The sequence below is a fragment of the Pongo abelii genome, chromosome 4 (assembly GCF_028885655.2).
Source record: "Pongo abelii isolate AG06213 chromosome 4, NHGRI_mPonAbe1-v2.0_pri, whole genome shotgun sequence".
NCBI classification, from domain to species: domain Eukaryota; kingdom Metazoa; phylum Chordata; class Mammalia; order Primates; family Hominidae; genus Pongo; species Pongo abelii.
The window spans coordinates 76947238-76974522 of NC_071989.2; the positions used below are offsets into that span (position 1 = coordinate 76947238).

The following is a 27285-nucleotide window of genomic DNA, read 5'->3' on the forward strand; positions in this document are numbered from 1 at the left end:
TTGATTGATTAGATGTCGGGGAGGTAAGAAAGAAAGATCAACTGAAGGTAATAGGGTTTCTTCATTGTGATGGGGTGGTTAACACGGCTGTCCTTGGATTAAGCACTATAGAAGAATGAGATTGTTTGTAGGTGTGATTGCCATATAAGAGGCAGTGAAGCACACAGCACACAAGTAGTCAGAGTGCATGGATCCTGTACCCAGTAGTGATTTGCAGGGACAGCATTAGAGATTTCAAGGACAGGATTTTTCAGGTGCAGAAGGAGCTCATCCTGGGCCTGAGCTAAGACTTCTGAAAAGTAAAAAAGTGAAAATATCCAAAGAAAAATTCTGATTTGGAAATATTATAAGCGGTTTTCTTCCCCCATCTCCCACCTTCATCTCTTGACCTGCTGTAGCCACCATTAGAGTGTTTTTCCTATAAGTCAAAAGTTCCATGTACCACCATTTCAATACCATAACAATTTATTCTTAGAGCATTTCTCTCTCATTTCCAATATTTCCCATAAAGTGTCATGAAAAACTGGTCAGAATGCAATTTCTGTTTCCATCTTGTTGTAACTTCTGCTTGTTTAAATCTCTCTGTGATTCTATCAGTAACTAAATACATATATCACTTGAGAATTAGAACTACACATTTCGAGACTATAGTAAGAAGCAGTTGCATTTGCTTGTTCATGGGGAATGCTTATTGGCTGGAGGCTTTTGTCTCTTTTGGCTTCTCTTCTCAACTTCAGTTACCTTTTGAAGATTTAGGTAATTCTATCTGAAAACAAAAAAGCATACTTGACAGATAAATATTAAGATTTACTGCAGAGATACAAGTAGGCAGATGGATTAATTGTAATAGTTTAAGTCAAAACTGCCTTTTGAACCACCACTATCAAATAAAATACAATGCGAGCCACACATGCATGCAGTCTTGAATTTTCTAGCAGTCACATTACAAAAGTAAAAAGAAGAGGGTAAAATTAATTTTAGCAATATGCTTTACTCAACCCAGTATATCTGCAACATTATCACTTCCTCATTTAATCAATAGACGTGTATTAATGAGGTTTTTTCACATGAAGTATTTCGAATATGGCATGCGTTTTACACCTATAGCCTATCTCAACTCAAATACCAAATTTCCATAAAACGCACTTATTTGTACTTAGATTTCATAAAATCCGAGTTGTAAAGTTACACCTACCCACTTTGTTCCAAACATACTTAATATTTCCTCAGGTGCATTCACCAAACTTTAAGTGTTTGATGTTCTCCTGCAGGTACTGTGTTGGACAGAGCAGGTGCAAGTCTTTTAAAATCTTTCCTTTCACCCAAATCTTCTGATGCTGCAAATGAGCTTAGAGCAACTGAATATTTCAGGAAGATATATATGAACGTTTTGCAAATCACCTAAGCCTTTGAGATCTTACCTAGAAGCTCTAGTTAATGGAGATATCAAAATAGCTGAGCCGGGCTTCTAAAGATCTTTAGAGGAAGACGTGAAGCTTGATGCAATGGAAAAATAACAAAAAGCAAAAGCATTCGACTAAGGCAGGCAGAAAGGTGTCTGGCAGTGTCCTGTAAATATATCTGTAAAAGTTTAAAACACTTATTTTATTGTGAAATCTTTTTATGTTAAAGTAGCCTTCAAGGTTAGTTTTAAATGTTGACATAAGTTTTCGTTTTTGTTTGTTTGATCTTTTTTCCAAATACACGATCTTAGAAAATTCACTAATTACCATGTGCTCCAGTGTAAACCTAGTTACCATCAGAAGTTAAGAATTCTGGCCAGGCATGATGGCTCACGCTTATAATCCCAGCACTTTTAGAGGCTGTGTGTACTAGTTCGTTTTCATACTGCTGATAAAGACATACCAGAGACTGGGTAATTTACAAAGAAAAAGAGGTTTAATAGATTCACAGTTCCATATGGCTGGGTATGTCTCACAATCATGGCAGAAGGTAAACGGCACGTCTTACATAGCAGCAGGCAAGATAGAATTGAGAGCTAAGTGAAAAGGGAAACCCCTTATAAAAACATCAGATCTCATGAGACTTATTCACTACCACAAGAACAGTATGGGAGAAACTGCCCCCATGATTCAATTATCTTCCACAGGGTCCCTCCTACAACATGTGGGAATTATGGGAGCTGCAATTCAAGATGAGGTTTGGGCCGGGACACAGACAATCCATATCACCAAGGCAAGCGGATCACTTGAGGAGTTTGAGACCAGCCTGGCCAGCATGGCGAAACCCCGTCTCTACTAAAAATACAAAAATTACCTGGGCATGGTGGTACACAACTGTCATCCCAGCTACTCAGGAGCCTGAGGCAGAAGAATCACTTGAACCGGAGAAGGAGAGGTTGCAGTGAGCTGAGATTGCACCACTGCACTCCAGCCTGGGTGACAGAGCAAGACTCTGTCTCAAAAAAAAAAAAAAAGAAAGAAAAGAAAAGAAAAAGAAAGAAAGAATTCTTATTAGTAAAGTAAATGTGGTTCAAGGTTAAAGCTCACTGCCCACCCCTGCCTCTGGCCCAAACACATACATAGGGACCTGTGTGGCTTCAGAGCAAAAAACCTCTAACAAAGGCCAGCAGCAGAAGTGTTTGGACAATGTTGTACGCAGTGTCAGAGTTCAGCAGTTGGAAAGATTGTTTCTTTGCCATCAAATATTTTAAATTTCTGGCAGGGGTGGAGTGAGAGGTGGAGAAGCAAGGAGTCATTCCCTGCTTCTCCTTTCTGCCTGGTAAACTCTGGCAGGGTGAGCCTGGAAAGCACTCAGCCTGTACCCTGTACCTGCACTGAACATGAGCCAATGTGTGGGGTCTAGAATGGGAGTGAATGCAGAGGAGATGATGGGTGGGGCAAATCCAGGCTCCTTCCTGGCTGCAGCAATCTCCGGGCTTACCCCTCTACCTCCTACATCTTTTGTGCTCAAGGTTCACTTCCCTTTAGTGACTATTTAGCAGATCTCTTATCTTCAGAGTCTTATGACACATTCCAGGAAACACCGGCCTTTCATGCCATCCACCTCTTGCGACATTTTAGACTAGTTCTCAGAGCATGATGTCTGCTGTCCTATCTCCCCCTCCTCTAACTCACCATTTTCTACTTTTTTTTTTATCTTGAGCTCACATTGTGTTTAACATTAACATTTACACAAAGAAAAACATTTCAGCTTTTTGACTGCAGTTATCAGGGTTTTGAACACAAGTCAGTTAAACTTAGTAATCATTTATGGAACACCTGCCCTATGCTAGGAGCGTCGGTAGGTGCTCTGGTGTCAGATGTACCACATAACACTCAGGTGGGGGAAAAACAAACTTAACACTCAGGTGGGGTAAAAACAAACTAGAAAATGCTGGCCTTTCTTCCATGTACAAACTGGGTGACATAAATGTTTAAATGGCCAGATATTTCTAAAAGACAAATTGGTAACAGAGTATATATAAATTTTTCTTTGTTCTCAAAAGTCATGCTGGTGATCTATTTGCATTCTGATCCTATTACACCCCAAGAGGACATTTTATAAAAACAAAGCTAAGAATAAATGGAAATCACAAAAAATCTTGCCAGCACTTTGCTTCAGATCTCTGGCTACTCATCTTACAGTGATGACTTGGGCCAAGGCTTCCTTCTGAGACATTTTATTAAATGTGTTCAGTAATTCAGTTTTGCCCCATTAGAAGCATGGATCCTGAGATTTAATCTATCTTACTCATAGAGAATATTTGACCATTAAATACCTAAAAGTGATCTAGGTAGAAGAAAATAGGAACCATTGAAAATGCAACATGAACATAATTTCACATTAAATCTGAGATGGATTTGGGTGGATAGTTGGGAGGTCGGGAGTGGCTGGTGCCAAAGGAAGAAAGGGAAAAAAGAAGAAAAAGGATGGTTTCTAACCTCCTGGTTAGAAACAAAAACCCTGGAAGGGAGGGACACATATCCATCTAACCAGCTTCTGCCTGTACCATCTCTATCACCCGTTTCTAAATTCTCCTCTCCAAAATATTCACGCCTACTTTTGGTGTGAGACTTGTGTAAGATGGTTATTTTTACCATTTTATTTTTACTCTGTGAGAAGGTTATTTTACCTTGTGTGACTGACACAACAGCTGTCAGTGCTCTGGAAGAGGCAGATGGCCTTCCGTGACAACTTAAATGGCCACCTCTGGCCATCTAATCCACAGTCCTCTCCTGACAAGGAAACATCACAGGTAGCTAACGAGGTGATCAGAGTAGGAGTTGAATAACAGTAAGAAAGAATTGGAGACAGTTTAGGGGGATGGAATTGACTTGTAAGACTTAAAGATATGGATGCAAAAGAAGAGAATCTTTTGCAATGGAGAATACAGACATGGTTTGCTCCTGAGAAAAACGCAGCTGAAAAGGAATTATAAATGATTGACTAGAGTACCATAATGATGTGAAGCAGCCCTGGCAGGCAGCATGGAAAGAAGGAAAGGAACCATAGCAGCATTGTAGGAAAAAAAAAAACAAAAAGGATTCCAAAATAGATTCCAATATGGCTCTCAGGGTCTGATGTGGCTCCTTTCCTAGCTGTGTGATCCTGGAGAAATCATTTAGCCTCTCTGAAATTCACTCAGCTTCAATATTTTCATCCACAAAATAAGAATACTAGCTGGGATAATCTATAATCTTTCGGCTACCTTCAACTCTAAAATTATTATCTTCCTCTTACCTTTTATGATTCTAAAATCTTGGGAGGAAGAGTTGGGAAAGTATTCACTAAAATCTAAAACTAAACAGCTTCAGTTTTCACCAGTGATCATTTACACAGTACAGGAGAGCAAGAGGGAGGGTGTCTGCATTGATTTAGTTTTGTTGATGCAATGAACCGTGCAGGGGGCGGGGGAGCAGCGGAGCAGGTAGGATATGCCTTCCTTCACTATCTTTAAAAATAGTAACAATACTACCTTATAGTTGTATTCCGTGTTATTCTTTTAGAAATTCTTGCAAATCCATTGCCTTCTTTGATATTTATAGCAATTAGGTGAAATGGGCAAGAAAGTTTTTTCATTTTTGTTTTTGTTTCACCAGTGACAAATTCAGAGAGTTTAAATGAGTTTCTTAGAGTTGTAGAGCTGGTTAATGATAGGGCTGGGACTAGATTTTTGGTCTCTAGAACACTGGGGTTGGACATTTGCTTTTGGATACCTTTTGGAACAGTCTTCCCAGCAGTATCCAGAAACATGAGGAAGCTGCCTGGTTGTCACAATCCCAAATGACCTCAAAAAGAGGATGCAGCTTCTCAGATTGGTCAACTCATAACTATCTTTTGGTAAGAGCCTCCAAAATAGGGTATAAACACCCTGGAGGTACACAAGGTGATGCATTAGGGTGCAGAGGAAAAATACTAAGAAAATTGCTATTGGCATTCATTTTTCATCTTTTTAAATCTATTTTTTGTGTGTTTTATGTTACATAATATATTAGCATAAAGTATCAGAATAGGCAGTACATGAAGATAACTTACAAGTGGGGTATATGTTGTACTGATTTAATCCATGATCAAAACTATTTCAAGACCATGTTTTAGAAAATTGAGGGAAAGGCCTGAAGGATGAATCATATGGCTGTTAACAGGAGTCTTCTCTTGCTCTTATCCCCTAAGATGACTCGGGGAAAATGGGAAAGGTTGTGGAAAAGACCAGGTTCAATCAGAATCTTGAAGAACATCCAGAGAAGTGGATGAGCAAAGAACAGCTCTGACCAAATTAGGGCAGCTGGTCACATGCTTCCCACCAACACAAAGGTCTCTTTGTTTTCTGCACACACACTGCAGTTCTTTGTCAATTATAATCAACGATTCCATTCAGCTGTTCTTGCCACCACTTCTCTCCTGTCTTTCTAGTCTGCTGGGCAATAAATGTAAGGTAAAACTTCACAAGACCTTTAAAAGATAAGGTTGAAAGAGAAAAATACATCCTAATCAATGAACCTACCCGGAGGAAATAACTGGTGGATTATTCATAACTTACAACTTAGTTGCCAACTAATTTTTGGTGTTGAAGATCATTGTACTATACTGGGTAAGTTTACAAAACAGAAAAGGAATAATGATGAGGGGAAAAATTATTACCTCTTGTCTATGGACTCCAGGAAGTGCACCCAAGATTATTACGTTATTAACACAGAGACAAAGAAGGAGTGGTATGTAATATCAGATAAGTAAGTACTCTTTCTACAATGGCAAGTAGAAAGTCATCTCTCAGGGTTAATATTTGGGACTTTTCAAGGAAAGAGAGAGCTGTAAAAGGGGTAAAAGGTTTCCTTACACATACAAATATTATAGGGCAAAAGGAGCCAACCTAAGGATTTTGCTCACAGTATGCCTGTGTCATTAAACCACTTTCTTTACTTGCAATTGTTGGCAGACATCAAAGCCACTGGATCACTGTTACGATATTTCATAACAGCACAGACCATAGGCGTCGTCTCATGCAATTCTGGTGTGTCCAACACAGTCCTGCCAGGAAGGCATCTGAAGGCTTCCAAGCATGAGCTTTCTGAATTTTGAGTGTGGTACTGTGGAAAGTGCTGGATTTGAGGGGTGAAGGGAGGGCAAGGTCTTTGGTTTCTTGTTCCACTTCTGTCACTAAATTCCTTGGGTGGACTTCTTAATCTCGTTTTATAGAGTAAATTCATTATAGAGAAAATTATGAGAAAGTCTCTTTCTCATCTGTGGCATTTATTTATTTATCAAACATTATTGTATTTCCTATGTTTCAACACAATATTAAGTGCCAGAAATACTAGTGTTTAAAAAATACTTTTTCTCAGAGGGCACACAGTCTAAATAAAGAGATAAGACACATACAGTTATGGTTAACTCAGTATAGAGCACTATATGAATGAAGGCAAACAAGTGATATCTTAGTAAATGCTATTAAACATCTTAAAGGAAAAGAAAAAGTTATCTTGTAGTGCAAAAAAACAAACAAAAAAAACCCCACAAAGTTATCATGGTTTCCCTCCGGCATCCTCTTCCGCTTTGCTTTGTTCTGGCACCCATCTTTGCTGGATCCCATTGGCGTACAGATGAGAAGAGTAGAAAAGAGCACACAGCTTAAAATCACAGAACTGTGACTTCTCCTTTTTTCTCTATTCTAGAGTGTGCATGCAGCATGCATTCATTACTGCATCTGATGGAAGCACAAAGGGAGAGACAAAGATGCAGAGAACAATGGTAAACAATTGGTGAAATGTGTTGGCAAATTGAGTCCAATGCTGTCTGTAACAAATGGCAGCTATTTTGTGTGTGTGTCATCTAAATAAAAATAAGGTGGATTAACAAACAACTGTATCTGGCTGAGGGAAGACTGCCGCCATTTTCTTAATAAATCAGTTATTGTGTGATTTATAAATAAACTATTTAGACTACTTTCCTACCACGTATTTTCAGTAGAGGGATTTAGAAAGCTAATTTTAAGGCCAGGCATGGTGGCTCATGCCTGTAATCACAGCAGTTTGGGAGGCTGAGGCAGGTGGATCACTTGAGGTCAGGAGTTTGAGACCAGCCTGGCCAACATAGTGAAACCCCATCTCTACTAAAAATACAAAAATTAGCTGGAAATCACTTGAACTTGGGAGGTGGAGGTTGCAGTGAGCTGAGATCATGCCATTGCACTCTAGCCTGGGAGACAGAGCAAGACTCAGTTTCAAAAATAGTAATAATAATAATAAACGAAAGCTTTTTTTTTTTTTTTTTGAGATGGAGTCTCACTCTGTCACCCAGGCTGGAGTGCAGTGGCGCTATCTCAGCTCACTGCTACCTCTGCCTCCCAGGTTCAAGCGATTCTCCTGCCTCAGCCTCCTGAGTAGCTGGAATTACAGGCATCCAACACCACGCCCGGTTAATTTATTTTGTATTGTTGGTCAGGCTGGTCTTGAATTCCTGACCTTGTGATCTGCCCGCCTTGGCCTCCCAAAGTGCTGGGATTACAGGCGTGAGCCACCGAGTCTGGCCAAGGAAAACTAATATGAACAATCACTATGGTGACACTGTTTTCTAACTAAAATATCCTGATACATGGTTTAATAAAACCCACTTTTCTCTGGCCTTCAACTCTGTCTATACACAGTATCCTCTAAAGGTCTAAGGGTTAAAACCTACCTGGTGAATTGCATTACTGAAAAGACCAAAAACTTTCTAAAATGTATAATATCTAAAAATCTAAGACATGGAGTAGTATTCTTATCACTCTTTGCATTTTTTAATTTAATGTAGCCTAAATCAATTAGAATTCTGATAATTTGAAAAGAAATGTGAATCAATCAATTATTGTTATGTTTTGTTGTTTGTTTCTGATTGTATACATGTATGAAATTTTCATTATTACTTCCTTTCTTTTTCTTCATTTCTGGATTGGATTCATTTATTAAATTTCTGTTCTTTTAATGGTTGTTTTCAAAAGCTTAGCATACAAGCTTAACTATAAAATCTTATCAAAGCCCGAGTTTATTAAATATCTTTACCCTTCTCCCAAATCAAGCAAAAAACTAGCTACTAAACAACTTCTACTTACTACCCTCCATTTTTCTTCTATTATTACTATAATTAATATTAGTTACCAAAATCTTCTTAATAGTAGTTAAATATAATAACTTTTCTACAAAATATAGTGCTATAAAAGTTGCTCCAAAACTTAGTGGCATAAGAAATCAGTATTTTGTTCACGGATTCTGTGGGTTAAGAATTTAAGCAGGGCATTTTAGAAAGTTTTGTGGGTCAGTGCATGCATGTATCTGTGTGTGTTTAATATTTGTGGGTACATAGTAGGTGTATTTATTTATGGAGTATATGAGACATTTTTATACAGGCATACAATGCATTTATCCTTTTTTTGTGTTACAAACAGTCCAATTATACTCTTTTAGTTACTTTAAAACATACAATAAGTTATTGTTGACTATTGTCACCCTGTTGTGTTATCAAATACTAGATCTTCATTCTATCTAACTAATTTTTGTACTCATTAACCATCCCTACTCTCCCCTGCCTCCACCACCCCACTATTCTTTCCAGCCTCTGGTAACCATCATTCTACTCTCTATCTCCATGAGTTCAATTGTTTTAATTATTTAGCTCCCACAAATGAGTGAGAACATGCAAAGTTTGTTTTTCTGTGCCTGGTTTATTACACTTAACATAATGACCTCCAGATCCATCCATATTGTTGCAAATGACAGGATATCACTCTTTTTTATGGCTGAATATACTCCATTGTGTATATGTACCACATTTTCTCTATCCATTCATCTGTTGATGGACACTTAGATTACTTCCAAATATTAGTTATTGTGAATAGTACTGCAGTAAACATGGGAGTGCAGATATCTCTGCAGTATACTAATTTCCTTTCTTTTAAGTATATACCTATCAGTGGGATTGCTGAATCGTATGACAGTTCTAATTTTAGTTTCTTGAGGAACCTCCAAACTGTTCTGTAGAGTGGTTGTACTAATTCCCACCAACAGTGTGCAAGGGTTCCCTTTTCTGCACATTCTCGCCAGCATTTGTTATTGCCTGTCTTGGATAAAAGCCATTTTAACTGGGGTAAGATAATATCTCATTGTAGTTCAATTTGCGTTTTTTCTGATGACCATTGATATTATATGTTCTGGTTATTAATCCTTTGTCCCTGGATACGTTGCAAATATTTTCTCCCATTCTGTCGGTTGTCTCTTCACTTTGTTGATTGTTTCCTGTCCTGTGCAAAAGCTTTTTAATTTGATGTGATCCCACTTATCCATTTTTGCTTTGGTTGCCTGTGCTTTTGGGGTACTACTCAAGAAATATTTGCCCAGCCCAACATCCTGGAGAGTTTCTCAATGTTTTCTTTTAGTAGTTTCATAATTTGAGGTCTTAGATATAAGTCTGTAATCCATTTTGATTTGCTTTACGTATATAGTGAGAGATAGGGTTCTAGTTTTTTTTTTTTCTGCATATGGATATCCAGTTTTCCCAGCACAATTTATTGAAGAGACTGTCCTTTTCTGAATATATGTTCTTGGCACCTTTGTTGAAAATGAATTTGCTGTAGATGTACAAATTTTTTTCTGCATTGTCTGTTCTGTTCCATTGGTCTATGTGTCTGTCTGTTTTTATGCCAGTACTGTGCCATTTGGGTTACTGTAGCTCTATGGTACCATTTCAGTCAGGTAATGTAATTCCTCTACTTTTGTTCTTTTTCTCTGGATAGCTTTGGCTGTTCTGGGTCTTTTGTGGTTCCATATGAATTTGAGGATTCTTTTTGCTATTTCTGTGAAGAATGTCATTGGTATTTTGATCGAGGTTTCATTGAATCTGTAGATGCTTTGGGTAGTATGGGTATTCTAAGTAGGGAGAGTTTATCTCTGTCCCACATTTTATAAGGTCTCCTGGGAATGTGGCCATTGGCTGAGGGCCTCAGTTTCTCTTTTTGTATTTTTTTCCATGTAGTTTCTCTGTGTAGGCTACTTTGGGCTTCCTCAGAGCATGATGGCTAGGTTCTCAAGGCAAATGTGCCAAGAATGAGACAGGCAAACAGAAGCCGTATTGCCTTAGCCTTGAAATTCATACAGTATCACTTTCATAGTGTCCTACTCATTAAAGCAGTTCCATAGTCGCCCAAAGTTCAAGGTTGGAGAAAATAGACTCAATCTCTTGATGGGTATGGGACAAGGTTCTACAATAGCTTGGACTGAAAATGTTGCTGTGATAGAATTGGAAAAAACTACTTTAAAGTTCATATGGAATCAAAAAAGAGCCTGCATTGCCAAGTCAATCCTAAGCCAAAAGAACAAAGCTGGAGGCATCATGCTACCTGACTTCAAACCATATTACAAGGCTACAGTAACCAAAACAGCATGGTACTGGTACCTAAACAGAGATATAGACCAATGGAACAGAACAGAGCCCTCAGAAATAATGCCACATATCTACAACTACCTGATCTTTGGCAAACCTGACAAAAACAAGAAATGGGGAAACGATTCCCTATTTAATAAATGGTGCTGAGAAGACTGACTAGCCATATGTAGAAAGCTGAAACTGGATCCCTTCCTTACACCTCATACAAAACTTAATTCAAGATGGATTAAAGACTTAAATGTTAGACCTAAAACCATAAAAACCCTAGAGGAAAACCTAGGCAATACCATTCAGGACATAGGCATGGGCAAGGACTTCATGTTTAAAACACCAAAAGCAATGGCAACAGAAGCCAAAATTCACAAATGGGATCTAATTAAACTAAAGAGCTTCTGCACAGCAAAAGAAACTACCATCAGAGTGAACAGGCAACCTACAGAATGGAAGAAAATTTTTGCAATCTACCCGTCTGACAAAGGTCTAATATCCAGAATCTACAATGAACTCCAACAAATTTACAAGAAAAAAACAAACAACCCCATCAAAAAGTGGGTGAAGGATATGCACAGACACTTCTCAAAAGAAGACATTTATGCAGCCAAAAAACACATGAAAAAATGCTCATCATCACTGGCCATCAGAGAAATGCAAATCAAAACCACAGTGAGATACCATCTCACACCAGTTAGAATGGCAATCATTAAAATGTCAGGAAACAACAGATGCTAGAGAGGATGTGGAGAAATAGGAACACTTTTACACTGTTGGTGGGACTGTAAACTAGTTCAACCATTGTGGAAGTCAGTGTGGTGATTCCTCAGGGATCTAGAACTAGAAATGCCATTTGACCCAGCCATCCCATTACTGGGTATATACCCAAAGGATTATAAATCATGCTGCTATAAAGATACACACACACGTATGTTTATTGCGGCACTATTCACAATAGCAAAGACTTGGAACCAACCTAAATGTCCATCAATGATAGACTGGATTAAGAAAATGTGGCACATATACACCATGGAATGCTATGCAGCCATAAAAAATGATGAGTTCATGTCCTTTGTAGGGATATGGATGAAGCTGGAAACCATCATTCTCAGCAAACTATCGCGAGGACAAAAAACCAAACACCTCATGTTCTCACTCATAGGTGGGAATTGAACAATGAGAACACATAGACAAAGGAAGGGGAACATCACACACCGGGGCCTGTTGTGGGGTGCAGGGAGAGGGGAGGGATAGCATTAGAAGATATACCTAATGTTAAATGACGAGTTAATGGGTGCAGCACACCAACATGGCACATGTATACATATGTAACAAACCTGCACGTTGTGCACATGTACCCTAAAACTAAAAGTATATATAAAAAAAAAAAAGAAAAAAAAAGAAAATGTTGCTGTGATGCTACTGGAAAAATACAATCTGTCACACTAGCATACTTTACTCATTTCCACAATTGCCCTTATTGTTCGTGTCTCAAGCTTTTCCTCTGGATTTCCATTTCTTCAAGAAGCATGTCAATTAGTGGTTATCAACAATGGTTACGAATGATAAAGCATTTTAAACGTTATGTCTTACACTTGAATAATAGCTTAGCTTATCATAGAATTTACATTGGCAGTTATTTTTATCATCAACATCAAAAATATTCCATTGCTTTTAAACATCTAATTGTTGATAGAAGTCTACTTTTGTTCTAATTGTCATCCAGTCTTCATTTTATACTTGATGTATAAAATATCAATTGAATTTTAAGATCTGGATTTAATTCTTCCTACACAGTGCATTTTAAGTCTAAGAAATAATGTATTTATTTAATTCTGGACAGTTTATTTATTTATTTTTTGTTTGTTTGTTTTTTAGTATTGCTTCTCTCTCATTTCTTCTCTTCTCTCCCCTTGGGGCTCCTGTTGTATATTATAAAACCCTCACAACTTATCCTATACATTTCTCAATTGCTCTGATACATTTTTAATGAATTTTCCTTTCTGTATTGTGTCCCAGATCAATTTCTTAGGACTGCTTTTAACTTACTAATTCTCTGTTTGATTGTTTTTGTTTAGTATTTGGGGGAGTCATTATCACTTTAAGCTTCCTTAATGCACTAATTTTAAACTAATTTTCAGATTGTTGTAGTGTTTTAGTCTTTAGGTAAACTTATCTCCCAGTTGCTGATTTTGTTAGCATTTGTCTTTCTTTAGCTTATGTGTAGGATTTTTGTTTGAAGACTCATTTTGAGTGGCAGTATATATTTTTTTTCCTTCTTTTGAAAAACCATCCTGCCCTGTCTACTAGTTTCATAGTCACTTCTACCTTTCCTCAGGATCCAGAATTTATATCGGGCTTTCTATTGGACACCCAGGTCATCTGTGCTCAAAAATATTGAAAACATTACCTATCTAGGCCTTGAGCTAGTAAACAGTTTTGCTTAACTTTTAGCATCGAGACCCTATTTCTCCCTCTCGTCTCTCTATGCACTTAGCTTTATAGATGCTGTAGCCCAAGACAATAGTAGCAGTTTTATTTCACCCTCTGTACATTTGAGGCCCACCTATTCCAGCCTCTGACTTCAGGAAGTAGTCAGGCTCCAGCCTCCTATCTCCCAGGCTTAACAACAGGCAATTTTAGTTCTCATCTCCCCACAGGCATCAAAACCCTTAGTATCCTCTGCTAGTTACTAGATTTACAGCCCCAAACATCCCCAGCTCAATGCCTCTCAACTTTAGCTCAGCTATTCTAATACTTCTGGTCCATGAAAATGTCTCATATTTTTAAATCGTAACTATGTTTTCAACATTTTTTTAAGTTTATCATTGTTACATGTTTACAATATTTGGAATGACAAAATTACGAATCTACAATTCTATCCTGACTGGAAACATGAGTTTATCTTTAATACTCTATCTTCTTAATTCATTAAACAGTCACCAGAGATAACACAAGTAAATATTAAGGCATAAAAGAAAAGATGAGGATCATGTAAGCAGTGTAAGCCCAACATCTCAGTTATTTTTATTCTATCCCTACTCTCTCATAATAGCTGAAGTAGAACAAGATTGCATAGCATTTTTTACATTAATTGTAGAATTATGTAATTCATGTGTCATATACTAAATTCCCAAGAAGAGCCCAATGACGCAATGAGAATTCATGTCTAACTAGTTCTCCACCAGAGAAACATTCATGTTGGTACTAAGTACTTTCTTGTATTACAAATGCTTTTAATCCTTATAATATATTTTGGGATTTTCTATTTCTAAATTTTTTCTGTTACAAATTATATAAGCCAAGTAGGTAAAATGACAGAGACTGAGTCAATTCTTTAGGTTTAGATAGGTTCACTTTTCTCAATGCAAGAGATACTGAATATTCATATTTCTTCTTTATTTCTTCTGAACTCAAAGGTCTAAACCAAAAATAAAATTCTAAGCCCCTCAACAACTGAATGGACCCCTCTTCTCATCCAAGGGGATTCCAAAAAACAGGAAAAACTAGTTCAGGCCGTGACATAAGATGGGGGTCGGACGTGCCTCATTGCACTCTCTCCATTGCAGAATTTAAACACAACTGACCAGCATTAAAATTAAAATAGAAATTCTTAGACTGATGGAACAGACTCTTTGTAGCGATAAGATACCAACTCCAACCTGACTCTGAGTCCTCATCTCAAAGGTCCCCAGCGCAATGGCTCTGGTGTAACATCACATGACAGATAAAGAAGGAAATTCAAATATTTTACCTCGAAATATGTTTCTTTGCCCTATTCTGAAGTGACCCTGCAAAGTTGTCTTTTGTGGGGAAAATTTGCATCTGTAACGCATTTCTATCAACTAGATCTTTCCCCTTCGAGGCCCTCCCAATCCTGAAGAGATTAACTAGAGTCTAGCACTTTTTAAAGGTCTAAATAGAAAACATTTGCATCTATTGTCTCTTAGGGTGACCACCTATGAGACTTCCTATGTATAATAAGAACCTTGGTCTCCATAACCCTTTATCTTAACCCAGACACTCCTTTCTATTAATTCCAGATCCTTAGGTAATAACTTAACTCTTTCAACCAATTGTCAATCAGAAAATCCTTGAATCCACCTATGGCTTGAAGCCCCCATCCTCTTCTGCTTCGAGTTGTCCCACCTTTCGAATACCTCACATGTATTGAATAATGCCTTATGTTCCCCTAAAATGTATAAGATCAAGCTGTAATCCAACAACCTTGGGCATGTGTCCTTAAGACCTCTTGAGACTATGCCTCAGGCCATGGTCACTCATATTTGGCTCAGAATAAACCTCTGTAAATATTTCACAGTTTGACTGTTTTCATTGACAATGGAAAGCTAGTATACACATTTTTTGCTTGGTAGGAAAATAAGGTTTTGTTTTTTTCTGTTTTTTTTTAAGTAATATATAAATGTAATTTTAAAAATCAAACAGTAAAATAGATTACAGATTGAAAACTAAATCTCTCTCCCACCCTAGACAGCTAGTTCCTCTCCTTATAGGCCATATTTCCTTACCTTGTTTTTCCACTTTAATATATTTAGAGGATTTTCTATATCAACATATATAAATCAACCCTCTTCTTTTTAATAGCTGTAGAGCATTCTGTTTTACAAGTGTACTATTATTTATTTCATCTGTCTCTTATTTATAAGACTTTAAGATTCTTATAAATTAGGTATAAGAGACTTTATTTCTAGACTTTTGCTACTACAAACCATAATGCAACAAATATCCTTGTAGATAAAATTTTGCTCACATATGCACATTTATTGAGAAGTGCTAAGCCGAACTGCCCTTTGTTGAGGTTGTACTGAAATAAATCTTTTAAAACAAATGTGTCATTTTCCTAAACTGGAAATATTAAAAATTTGGCACTATTGCCTAAATCTACAACCAATTCTATTTCCACTTTCTTCAAGTTTGTAACAACCATATTTGTGCATGTGGGACTCAGGTCTGCATCTGGATTTTTAGGTAATATTTAAAAGATTTTAAAAAGATAATTTATATTAAGTATTTTCTGAACAACTTATTTTATTAAAAAAATAAAATCTTGGTCAAATATACACAATTTGATTGTATGGGAAATGATCAGAATTGGGATTAACCTTCTAAATATGTTTGCCCCATAGTTTTGATGGTTGGCCAATCTCTGGCCTCCTTATCCATTCTTATGTTTATATATTTTAGAACTTCCAATATTTTCTTCAGACTACTGGAGTTACTTGACGAAAAATGTTTTTCCCTTTTGATGCAGCTCAGAATGGCTGTATTGCACACAATCCTCTTTTGAGGACCCATTCCTGAAAGAAAGCAGGCCATGCTGGTCTCAGTATTTGCATGGAAGGTGAGCACTGACTTCAAGCCTGGATGAGGTGTGCCAGTGCCCTGAGAAGATGCCTGAATCAGCACCTCTGTGACAGCACTGCCCCAATCTGGTCCTCACTCAGGAAGTCTGAATGTAGGACTTCAAGAAGAGAGTCAGCAGGAGTGGCAAAATCTCTGGCAACAAAGTGGGTGAACAAGTCGCTGAGTATTGGAGGAGTAACCAACATATACCTTATGCTGAGGAGAGTTCAGGTCATGGGGCTGGTGCTATGGCATCTTATGAACAACTCTCTGGTCCTTGTGGCCTGGCTGGGGAGCTCATAGGGTGGTCTCCTATTCTCTCCTAATATGCTCAATAGGTAAATTAACTTAAGCATAACTGTGTTCCTGCAACCTGAAGGGAACTGGCTCAGTACCCTTAGCAAACAGGAAAACATTTAATCATTCAGCAAACAGCAATTAAATGCCTGGACTTGCAAGGTGTTGGAGACCCATAAGTGAATAATTCTTGTGTCATATACTAACTGCCCAAGGAGAGTCCAATGACATGATGAAAGTCCACATCTTACTAGATCTCCTTCAGAGAAATATTCACTTTGGTACTTAAAAATGTTTTTAATGCTTATAATATATTTACAAATTTTCTATTTCTAAGTTCTTCCTGTTACAAATTATACAAAACAAGTAGGTAAAATGGCAGACAATGTCCCTAATCTCATGGAACTTACAGTCTTATGAAAATGGGAATAATTGTTTTAAAAATTTAAGAAAAATTCTAAATAGTGCTAAGTGCTTATAGATAATTAGAAGGTGGTAATGAGACAGTAACTGGGTGACTACCTGAGATTAGTGAATCAGGTAAATCTCTATGAAGAGGTAACACCTAAACTGAGACCCAAATGACAAGAGGGATCCATTTGAGAATTAAGGGAAGTGTATTCTAGAAAGAGAGACCAGATATCAGAAAAGCCCTAAGGTGGGAATGTTTATGTTGAAGAAACAGACAGTTGGGTAAAGGGGAAGATCTTATGACAGGAGGTTGAAAAACAGACTGGGACTGATTTTATAGGGCTTTGCATATACCAGTAGGGATATTCAACTTGGTGAGAAGCTATGTGGCATTTATAAGCAGAGGCTGATGTGGTATGATTTATGTTTTCAAAAGCTCATTCCTCACTCAAAAGTGCATGGAGACCTGGGGAGACAGTCATGGGGAGAGCAGGTAGATCAGTTATGAAGCTACCATAATAGTCCAGGTGCAAAATGATGGTGCCTTAGGTGAAGGTGGCTGCAGTGTGGGAAGAGAAACATTTGGGATCTAGGATATGCTTTGTAGGGAGAATCCTTAAGAATTGTTGCTGAATTGACTGTTGGGAGATGAATTGTAAATTTTCTGAAAAGATCAAGGGAAAATACACACTGAAGTCTAATTTTTCCTGGACACTTTAAACCAAAGAATGTCACTTTCTTTTTTATTGAATCACTACATCCCATTGAGAAACAGGTGTAAACACACTGAACCCATTGTTAAGCAGTATTCTCCTAGACTTGGCTTTCTGAAGCAACAAGGACAGATTAGAATATGTACAATGCATTTTAGATTAGAAAGCACTTTATCTTATATGCCAAGTGTCTGAATGTATCTATCCCATGTGCCTGATATCTCATTGAGTCTAAAATGGTAGATGTGAGAGCGGTAAGGGCAGAGAGTTGGTTCCTGTAAGTCTAGGAGAAATTTAGGGGCATTTCCATAGGTAAGATAATATGAGTTCTTATATCAGCCTCTATTTCACCATTTTGTACTTTACTGGGTTGTCTGTGCTCTCTCGTCCTGTGTCCTATGAGAACTGCCTGAAAACAAAGCTCAGGTGCATTTTATTCACCATGAGTGTATGTATGCAGTGTTGCTAAATGAGTGAGTGTCTGAGTGAATGAGTGAGTGAGTGAATGAATCCTGAGTAGCTAGTCCTTGGTCAATTCTTTCCTTTGAACAATAAAAGTTCTCTAACCTCAACTCTTCTTCTTTGTTCTGAGATTGGCCTTTTGCCCCAAATAACTTTTCAGCTATTGGCTCTAGATCTCAGTTTCTGCATGTTCATTCTCAGTCTGAGCCTCCCCTTAATTACTGCACTTTTTCCTGCTTCCATCATGGTGGATGTCCATATAGGATAGACATGCACATAGAATGTTTGTGAAAAATCCAACATTAAGATAGGAAACATTTGTTCTCAGGAAGTCTTCAGGTTAGACACTCTAAATTCTACCATTATTAGCACATTGGGATGAGGGATGCACCACACTACTTGTGGTGCTGTGCAAGACTCTACCAAGTCTCCTTTCAGCTTCAGAGTTGATCAGAAGCCATTAGTTCTGTCTATCTGGGGACCCAGATATCGTATTTAAACACGCATCCTGCAGAGCAATTCAGAGAAGAGTATAATGTATCAGTTGAGTACTAAACATTGGCTATTTCTATAATGAAAAAGTACAGAGAGTTCCATTTATGTTTGTCCTTTTATTGAAAATTGCTACAACCTGGTCAAAAAATTCTCTCTGTGTGGTAGGATATCTGCCAGTGAATGAGTCTGTTGAAATCACCACACCAAATTCAACATTAAGGGCCAACCCTGACCACAGCTGAGTCGTGTGAAGAGGCTGACAGCAGAGTGGCCACCACCCAGGATGGAGAGAAAGGCACCATGAGGTGTTAATGGAAAAATCCAACTTCCTTTTCTGCCAAAGATGATGACTGAAACCAAAGTGGAGCTTTCCCTGTGAGTTTTAAAAGATAACTTTCATTTTTTTCAGAATAGAAATATTTACCAGGCTTTAGTATCTTTTGTCTTTTTATATTCCTCTCTGTATAATAAATGCCTTTTTAAAAGCTCATGTTTGGTTAGCAATAATTACTTGTTTTTTGTTTTGTTTTGTTTAATGTGAGGGGTTTAGCAGTCACCATATACTGCACTGCACCCTCCTGATGGTCTGGGTCTTTGTCTTACGACCTGGGAGGCCAGGCATATGGACGGAAACTTAGTTAGCACTCAGTAAGTTATAGTAGAATGTCTTAGAATGATGGCACAAAATCACCTCCAACAGAGCCCTATGACCTAGAGCCAAAAAATACAACGAGGAGCAGGATTTGATTACAACTAAATTTCCCTTTTGAAGCCAAGGCCTTGTATTTGCACAACTCTTGGTTGATTCTAAAGTTCTTCAGTTCCAAAGAAGTCTTCATTTCCTAACATGTTACATAGTAGAAATTCAGCATTGCCTGTCATTCTAATAATTATCATAAACATTTCTGCACTAAATAGCTGGAGTAAGGAAAAGCCCTGGTTTTTCACCACTGGACCATGATCCTCTTTAAATTGTATTTTTTATTTAAAAATATTGGCTTCAAAAAGCTGCTCTGATACTTAATGTAGCTTTACAATGATAACACTTAAACATATTGCCTGGCTTTGTGAATTCAATTAAGCACTCCTGAGTGCATTGCTGCCTTTGTTAAAAACAAGCAAAAACACACCTGACAAGCCTTTTTTTTTTCTCTAAGATTCTATTTACCTATTATTGAGACCACAGAAAACCAAGAGCTAGATAGGCTCCCCTGGATACCATGATTAATTAGTTACTCAGCGCAGAGTTACTCTATGCTCTATGTAATTTGGTTGATTTTTCATTTGGTTTTCTTTGGAAATGACTTTACTACTCTGAAACAATTCCCTTCAAGCCATTTTTCTTCCTTTTAAAAACATGAGTTCAATGATTCACCCTGTGTAAGATACAGGTTGCAGATGCCCTTCATTTACCATAAAATACAATATATTTCTTTTATTTGGGGGGTGAAGCACCCTTAAAAGCTTTATAAGCTTTTTTATTTTCCTTCAGAGTGAGACACTTCATGATGTGAAGTTACTTGCAAACACAGATCTCAACAGGAAAGAATCACTCTTTAATCTGTGAAATAAACAATTGGTACTGAGAAATGGGGCTGTTACTAGAACAGATGCCTGTAAAAGTAGAAGCAGCTTTGGAACTGGGTAATGGTAGAGGCTTAAAGCATTTGGAGAATCAGGCTAGAAAAAGTCTGCCCTGCAGTGAAGCATTAAGGGTGAGGGTTTGGATGAAAAGGAGAATTATAAGGAAATTTGAATTTTCTTAGAGATTACTTAAGTGGTTGTGACCAGAATGTTCGCAAAAATATGGGCAGTTAAAGGCTATCTGATGAAGCCTCAGACAGAAATAAGAAACGAGGTATTGGAAACTGGAGTAAAACCATCCTTGTTATTAAGTAGCAAAAAACTCGGTAAAATTGTGTATGTTTGAAGGCTTTATAAAATGTAGAACTTAAGAGCAATGACAGAATATCTGGCAGAAAAAATACCTAAGCAGCAAACCATTCAGGCCACTGCATGGCTACTTTTAAAAACATACAGTGAGATGTGAGAGGAAAAGAATGATTTAAAGATGGAATTTATAATTAAAAGAGAAGCAGAATGGAAAGATTTGGAAAATTCACAGCCTGGCCATGTAAAGAGTGAAAATACATCTTTAGGAGAGCAAATCAAGAGTGTAGCCAAGCAACTATTTGGTAAAGAGATTCCCATGGACAGAGGGGAGCCAGCTGCTATTAACCAAGTCAATGAGAGAAAGACTCTGAAGGCACTTCAGAGCTCTTAGAGGCTGCCCTCCTATCACAGGCACAGAGCTCTAGGAGGGAAGAATGGTTTCAGGGGACAGGCCCAGGGCACTCTTCATGGGCTCTCTCCTCAGAGCTTACTCAGGTATCTGCTCCTCTCTGTATTCCAGTGCAGTTCTTCTTGACTGTCCTAGCCAGGGCTCAAGCAGGCCAAGGTATGATATAGGCCACTCTGGAGCATGCAAGCAGTAACCCATCCTTGATGGCATCCATGTGGTGTTCAGTCTGTAGGTTTGCAGAATGCAAGAGCTTTGGGAGCATGGCTACCTCCACCTAGATTTCAACGGATGTCATGAATAATCTGGGGGCTCCAGGCAGAAACCTGCTGCAAGAGTGGAGTCACCACAGAGAGTCCCCACTAGTGTGATGCCTAGTGGAGCTATAGGATTGGGACGGCCACTGAGACCCAAGAACTGTAGAGCTGTCAATGTGCAATGTTAGCCTAGGAGAGCTGCAAGCATGAGACTCCAACGCCTGACAGCCGAGTGGGCTAAGCCCAGCAAAGGCCTGGGGTGGGGCTATGTGAGGCCCTGGGGGCTCAATTCCCACCCCAGTGTATTCAGGAAGTGGGACATGGAGTCAAAGGAGATTATTCTCCAGCTTTAACACTTAATATTGTTTTCCCTGTTGGGCATTGAACTTACTTGAGACCAGTTACGCCTTTCTTCTTGCCTATTTCTTTCTTTTGGAATGAGAATGTCAATCCTACGCCTGTCCTATCACTGTATTTTGAAAGTAGATAACTTGTTTTGATTTCACAGGCTAACAGCTGGAGAGAATTTGCCTCAAGATGAATCATGGCTCTAGAACCATGAGCCAAATAAATTTCTTTTCTTTATAAATTACCCAGTCTGTGGCATTCTGTTACAGCAGCAGAAAATAGACAGAGACAGTCATTCATAATCCATTTCACTTCCCTAAATCTTGGGGGGGTGGGGAGGTGGTGGTTATTCAATGTCAAATTCTTATTTACCCATAATGACATCAGTGTCTTTGAAAAATTACACTAGATCAGAGGATAAGTTACCAACTCTTCCAAATGGTTGGTTAGAGATCATTGATCAGCAGTTAGGGTTGCATACATACTGGACCTGTACCAGCCTGCTCACTTTATTGCTTTTTCATGCCACCCTCCTCAGCTCAAACCCCTTCAGGCTTTCAGCCTCACTGAAAATAAGAATGTGTTCGAGGTGTTTCACCGACAATTACTTATTCCTGACATCCTAGTAGATCACCCACTTTAGCCAATCCCTTTAAGCTTCTCTTTTTCTTTTTTCTTTTCCTCTTTGGAATGAGTGCCTAACTATGTAATGGTTATTGGATGTATGTAGATTTCCTGAAAGTGTTTCATGTTTTGAATGACGAAGAACATTCAGGGGGATAATATGTTTTAAAAACCAGGGAAACCTGAAAGATCTGGGAGAAGCCACTTAAACTGGATCCTGATTTGAGAAAATTGAAAATAAGAAAAGAGGATTATTTGCCTATAGCAAGTAGAGGATTGAATTTTCTCAAGGAGAGGATTTTTATGCAATTTCCTTGTGGAAAATAATAGGAGATGTAGATGCTTCTAAGATGCCTTCTGCTTTTCACTTAGGTCTAATTTTTTTCTTTAAGCCTGTACATGCAGTCTTAAGATTATTTTTATGATGCAATTAATAGCTATTTAAACACTTTAAGTTGATTCTTTTCAGATATTATTTACTCTAGTCCATTTACATGTGGTAAGTCATTATTTCATTGTGTTTTTTTAGTTTTAGTTTTGTTTTTCTATGGAGATGTTTTTTAATGAAGAAATTTTAAATGAAAGACTTTAGCCTCTTTTCAAAAGAACAGTATAAATGATTACTCTCTTTGCTAGGATGCATACGGTGGCATGAGTTTAAATTTTAGATTCTCTATTGATGTCAAAGTTGCAAACATTTTCTATATCTGGGCACCATGATGGTATGGCACTCCATCTGTGATTTACTCTACTCAGAGAGGAATGAAGTGTAGTTAACAAGAATCAAACTAATGGAAAACAGGATTTTGGTGTTGCTGGAACATGTAGAAAAAGGTGGAGTCTAAGAAAATATTTCTCCAGCCAAGACAGTATTGAAGAAACTCATTATTTTCCATCTGCTTGTTCCTTGTTCCCAGTGTAAAGTGAAAGCAAAGTTTTAAAATTTTTTCTCCTCTGCAAGAAAATATATTTCAGAAGATCCCTATCTCAAAAATGAAGCAATTAAGAACTGTCTGGCTGTGAGGATCTGGCCTCAACTTGACTTAAAGCAACAACTTCAGTTACGTATCAAGATGTGCATGAGAATGAACCTGCTCTGCTCAGCCAACGTGCTGAGTGACTTGATGTTTGTAATAAATAAATAAATAAATAAATAAACAACAAACAGGTTGTCATGAAATATCCTTTGTAATTATAAACACAGGAAACTTTCTGAGATGAAAGTGGGTGTTAAATGGTTCAGCAAAGCCAAGCCAGAGCAGTTGGTGTGCTTTGAAATGAAGTGACATTGGAAAAATGAAATCTACCAAAAGATCACTACGTGTTTCAAAGGTTTGACTTTTTAAAAATTTTCTTCAGTTTACAAAGAGGTTTGAATTTGTTTTTATATAAGCAGCATGTGTAGGCTACCATCTAATATTTGGCAACTTTAAAAATTTTTGAGCAAAAACAATTGTTTAGGAGTTTAACCATTACTTAAAAAAAGGTACATGAAAGTTATTATGTGTATGTTCCTGCATGGTACATAGGAAATTACTAATTGCTAGTTAGTGCAATTTACTTAATTAGGTATTTACTCATTGCCTATTATGTGCCCTGTTTCGGGCTATGTAATATTTTTAAAATTAGCATTATATATGTTGCCCTATCTACACTTTCTGGGGAGCAACATTTTGAAAATCATTTGATATGGAAACCCTTTAAAAAGAACTAGATTGCAGCATGTATTCAAATTCAAAATTGATTTTCCTCAAGTACTAAAATGTGATACAGACCAAACAATAGGAATTTTCAGGAATGAGAATGGTTGTGCTGTCAAAAAAGATAAACAATATGGATGATTTATGAATATTTATGGCCTATTAAATTTATTGAATTTTGGAAGGCAGAGATTGCTAAAGCAGAGATAATCCACAGCAGAGAAGAGCTACCAGTGAATTCATGAATTACATTCTGGATTATTCTTTTTGAAAGAATATATATTTGCTGCATTTGTCATTAGTAAAGTTAATTAATCAGTTAATGTCTTGAAGTAGTAGTAGATTAATCCTTTCTTGATATGCATGATGTATTAGCCTGTTTTCACGCTGCTGATAAAGACATACCAGAGACTGGGAAACTTACTAAAGAAAGAGGCTTAATTGGACTTACAGTTCTACATAGCTGAGGAGGCCTCACAATCACAGCGGAAGGCAAGGAGGAGCAAGTCACATCTTACATGGATGGCAGCAGGCAAAGAGAGAACTTGTGCAGGGGAACTCTCCTTTTTAAAACTATCAGATCTCATGAGACTTATTCACTATCACGAGAACAGCATGGGAAAAACTTGCCCCATGATTCAATTACTTCCCACTGGGTCCCTCCCACAACATGTGAAAATTCAAGATGAGATCTGGGTGGGGATATAGCCAAACCATATCGCATGTTATCCTAGTTGTTGCCATAGTCAGTAAGCAACTGTTCTCACTCAGGGCTGTTAATATATAAAAGGTGATATTAGATAGTATTTTTCTACACTTGTTCTCTCTATACTTCTGGCAGAATTACCTTTGTGGGGTCCAGTGTAAAATGAATATAGGGTCATTTAGTTCAAAAATTATTTTGAATTTGAAGAGCACTAAACCAAGCATGAGGTCCTTCTAAGCAAGGAACCTTTTGTAACTGCATAAATTTCACAAGTGCCATGAATCTAGTTCTGTCAATGAGGATAGTCAAATTAGTATAAATGAAAGGTGTTTATTTAAGGCAATCTTTAAATCCAGGCACAATCTACTAATGTGCTTATCATGGATGAGTAACCAGTTAATGATCATTAATCATGATAGATATACACATTTGTATGCATACATTTGTAGAATATTTATCTAGCATTATATTTGCACAGACACATATATGATTAAAATATGTAAAACAGACTTCTGAAAATCTCTAGTATGATAGCCTTTGCCAGATTAACTAGAAAAAGGTCACTTGTCACAATCCACAAATCCTATTATACATCATCCAACAAATATTCTCCGAGTACCTAGTCCATACCAGTTATTATTCGTGGTGTAAAGATATAGCAGAGAACAAAATAAACAGAGTACTTGCTCCTAGAGGGTTTTCATACTACTGAATTTCTGAAATTTTGACTGATTTGCCCAGGCTTTACTTTTTTTTTTTTTTTTTTTTTTTTTTTTTTTGCTGAAACCCCTGTCTTCCTGGCTTTATTAAGAACAGAAGCAAAACTTAGCTATTCTTGTCACTATTTAGAACTGAGTAGAACCAGAACTCTTCAGAAAAGAATGTGCTAAAGGTTTGTCCTTGAGAAGTTTCCAAGCCAAGACACTCCTAGGAGCACTTCCCATTGAGGCCGAAAGGCTCATCCACTTACAGCGATTCATGGGAAAAGAGGACAGCACCCTCATCTTTGGTCCAAGAACACAATCCTGAGTGACACAGGATTGCCCTGAAAGTCAACAGCATCCGTCTTACAAAAATCAACAACACTCGCTTTTCAACCTTCGAAAGAATTTACTGGTCTGGTTTGGCCTTTTGGTGCCACATTCCATTCCAGAACCCCAGCTAAAATGTTCTCAAGGGCTGACCAGAGATTCCTCCTCCTTTCTCTGGGCTGGTACAACTTGACCGCTGCTTGACATCAAGGTCAACTGGAGACTGGGAACAGTTATGTAACTGTGTTGTAAATTGAATTAGAGCTGTACATGAGCCCAGACCAAATAACCAGTGCAGCTCCAGGCAAGAGCAGCAACATGTCCCCCAGAGACAGCATTGGAGGAACAGCTTACTGGGGAATGGAAAAAGGGTATCACAGGGTAAAAAAGAAACCATCTCTTTCCAGTCCCTCTAAAGTCTGGGCAGTTGGCTGCCCCATCACATGTGGAATAAGAGGGGGGCATTAAGTGCAGAGGGAGCTGGTGTCAGTATGGCAGGCAGACACTGAGGAAAAATAAGCATACATAGTATACACAAAGAGAATGAGAAAAAAAATCTGTAACATCAGAACAGACACCACCCAGATCAGAGAAATCAGAAGGCTTACACGTGGAGAGGAAAAAAGCCTCTGGCAGTGGTCTGTGGACTGTAGAATGAGCAAGAAAGGCACGACCATCCTCCTACCAGTGACTGGTCATTCTGGAGAGGATACATGTGCACAGATCTGGAAAACCAGGGCTGAACAGCCTTTTGACAACTTTGTTGACCTAGGACGTGGTCCCCCAATGTAAGACATCATGCTAGATAGAGGGGAAAATAGTAACTTTTCTTCAAAGGCAAATGAATACAACTTGAGATAACTTTTGAAAAGAAAAAAGGTACTGGGACCATGGCATGACCTTGATCTGTGCTAACATGACTGCCTGCAGAAGCAGATGAGGAGAGGCAGAATAATGTAAAGCTGAAAGCCTGGAGTCACCAAACCATAGATAGCTTCACCTCTTACCAAGTGCTTGATGTGTGGCTAGGTTCTTAAATCCCTTACAAGTTCCAGCTTCCTCATCTGTAAAAAAGGAGCAACTTAAGACTGGGTGAGTTAATAGACGTAAAAGTACTTAGTACAGTACTTTACAAGTAGTAAGTGCCCAATAAATGTTAACTGTTATTGTTATGTATTCTGTCCTTCGCTATGTTAGGCCCTGGGATGTAGTGGTGACAGGCAAGGCTGCTGCTCTTGTGGTTCTTACATGAAACAAGGCAACAGGGAAATAAACAAAATAAATGCAGACTATGAAAAGTGCTAAAGAATAAATAAATAGAGTAATATAATAGAAAGAAAATGCCTCTCTGAGGAGGTGACAGTTAAGCTGAGACTTGAGTAATCATCAGGGGCACAGAGTTCCCAGAAGAGAAAAAATAAGTGCAAACTCCCTGTAAACAAAAAAAAAGAGCTTACTGTGTCCAAAAATTAAAACGAACCCTAAAGTGGTTTCAGAATAGTAACATGGGCTTTGCCTAGGCTGGAGCTAGGGCTCACCTAGTAGAGTATAGAAAGGCAACATCCCATCTCCTGCAAATCTATTTTCATCCATTAATTTACACGGCATCTAAAGAACATGCTGAATTAAAGCCTGTTAACCCTTGGGATACAGTCATCAAATGTATCAGATATATTGAGATAACCCCAACAGAGGGGATAAGTCTTTAA

General features: G+C 37.9%; 1 long non-coding RNA gene across 1 annotated transcript; it reads left to right on the forward strand.

The window, feature by feature from the left end:
• The first annotated feature begins 7127 nt into the window (after positions 1 to 7127).
• Positions 7128 to 26742, forward strand: LOC103890647 (uncharacterized). The gene is made up of 4 exons (XR_654955.3): positions 7128 to 7212; positions 18777 to 18986; positions 23344 to 23471; positions 25395 to 26742. It is a non-coding gene; the product is annotated as an uncharacterized LOC103890647 (long non-coding RNA).
• The last annotated feature ends 543 nt before the right edge of the window (positions 26743 to 27285 follow it).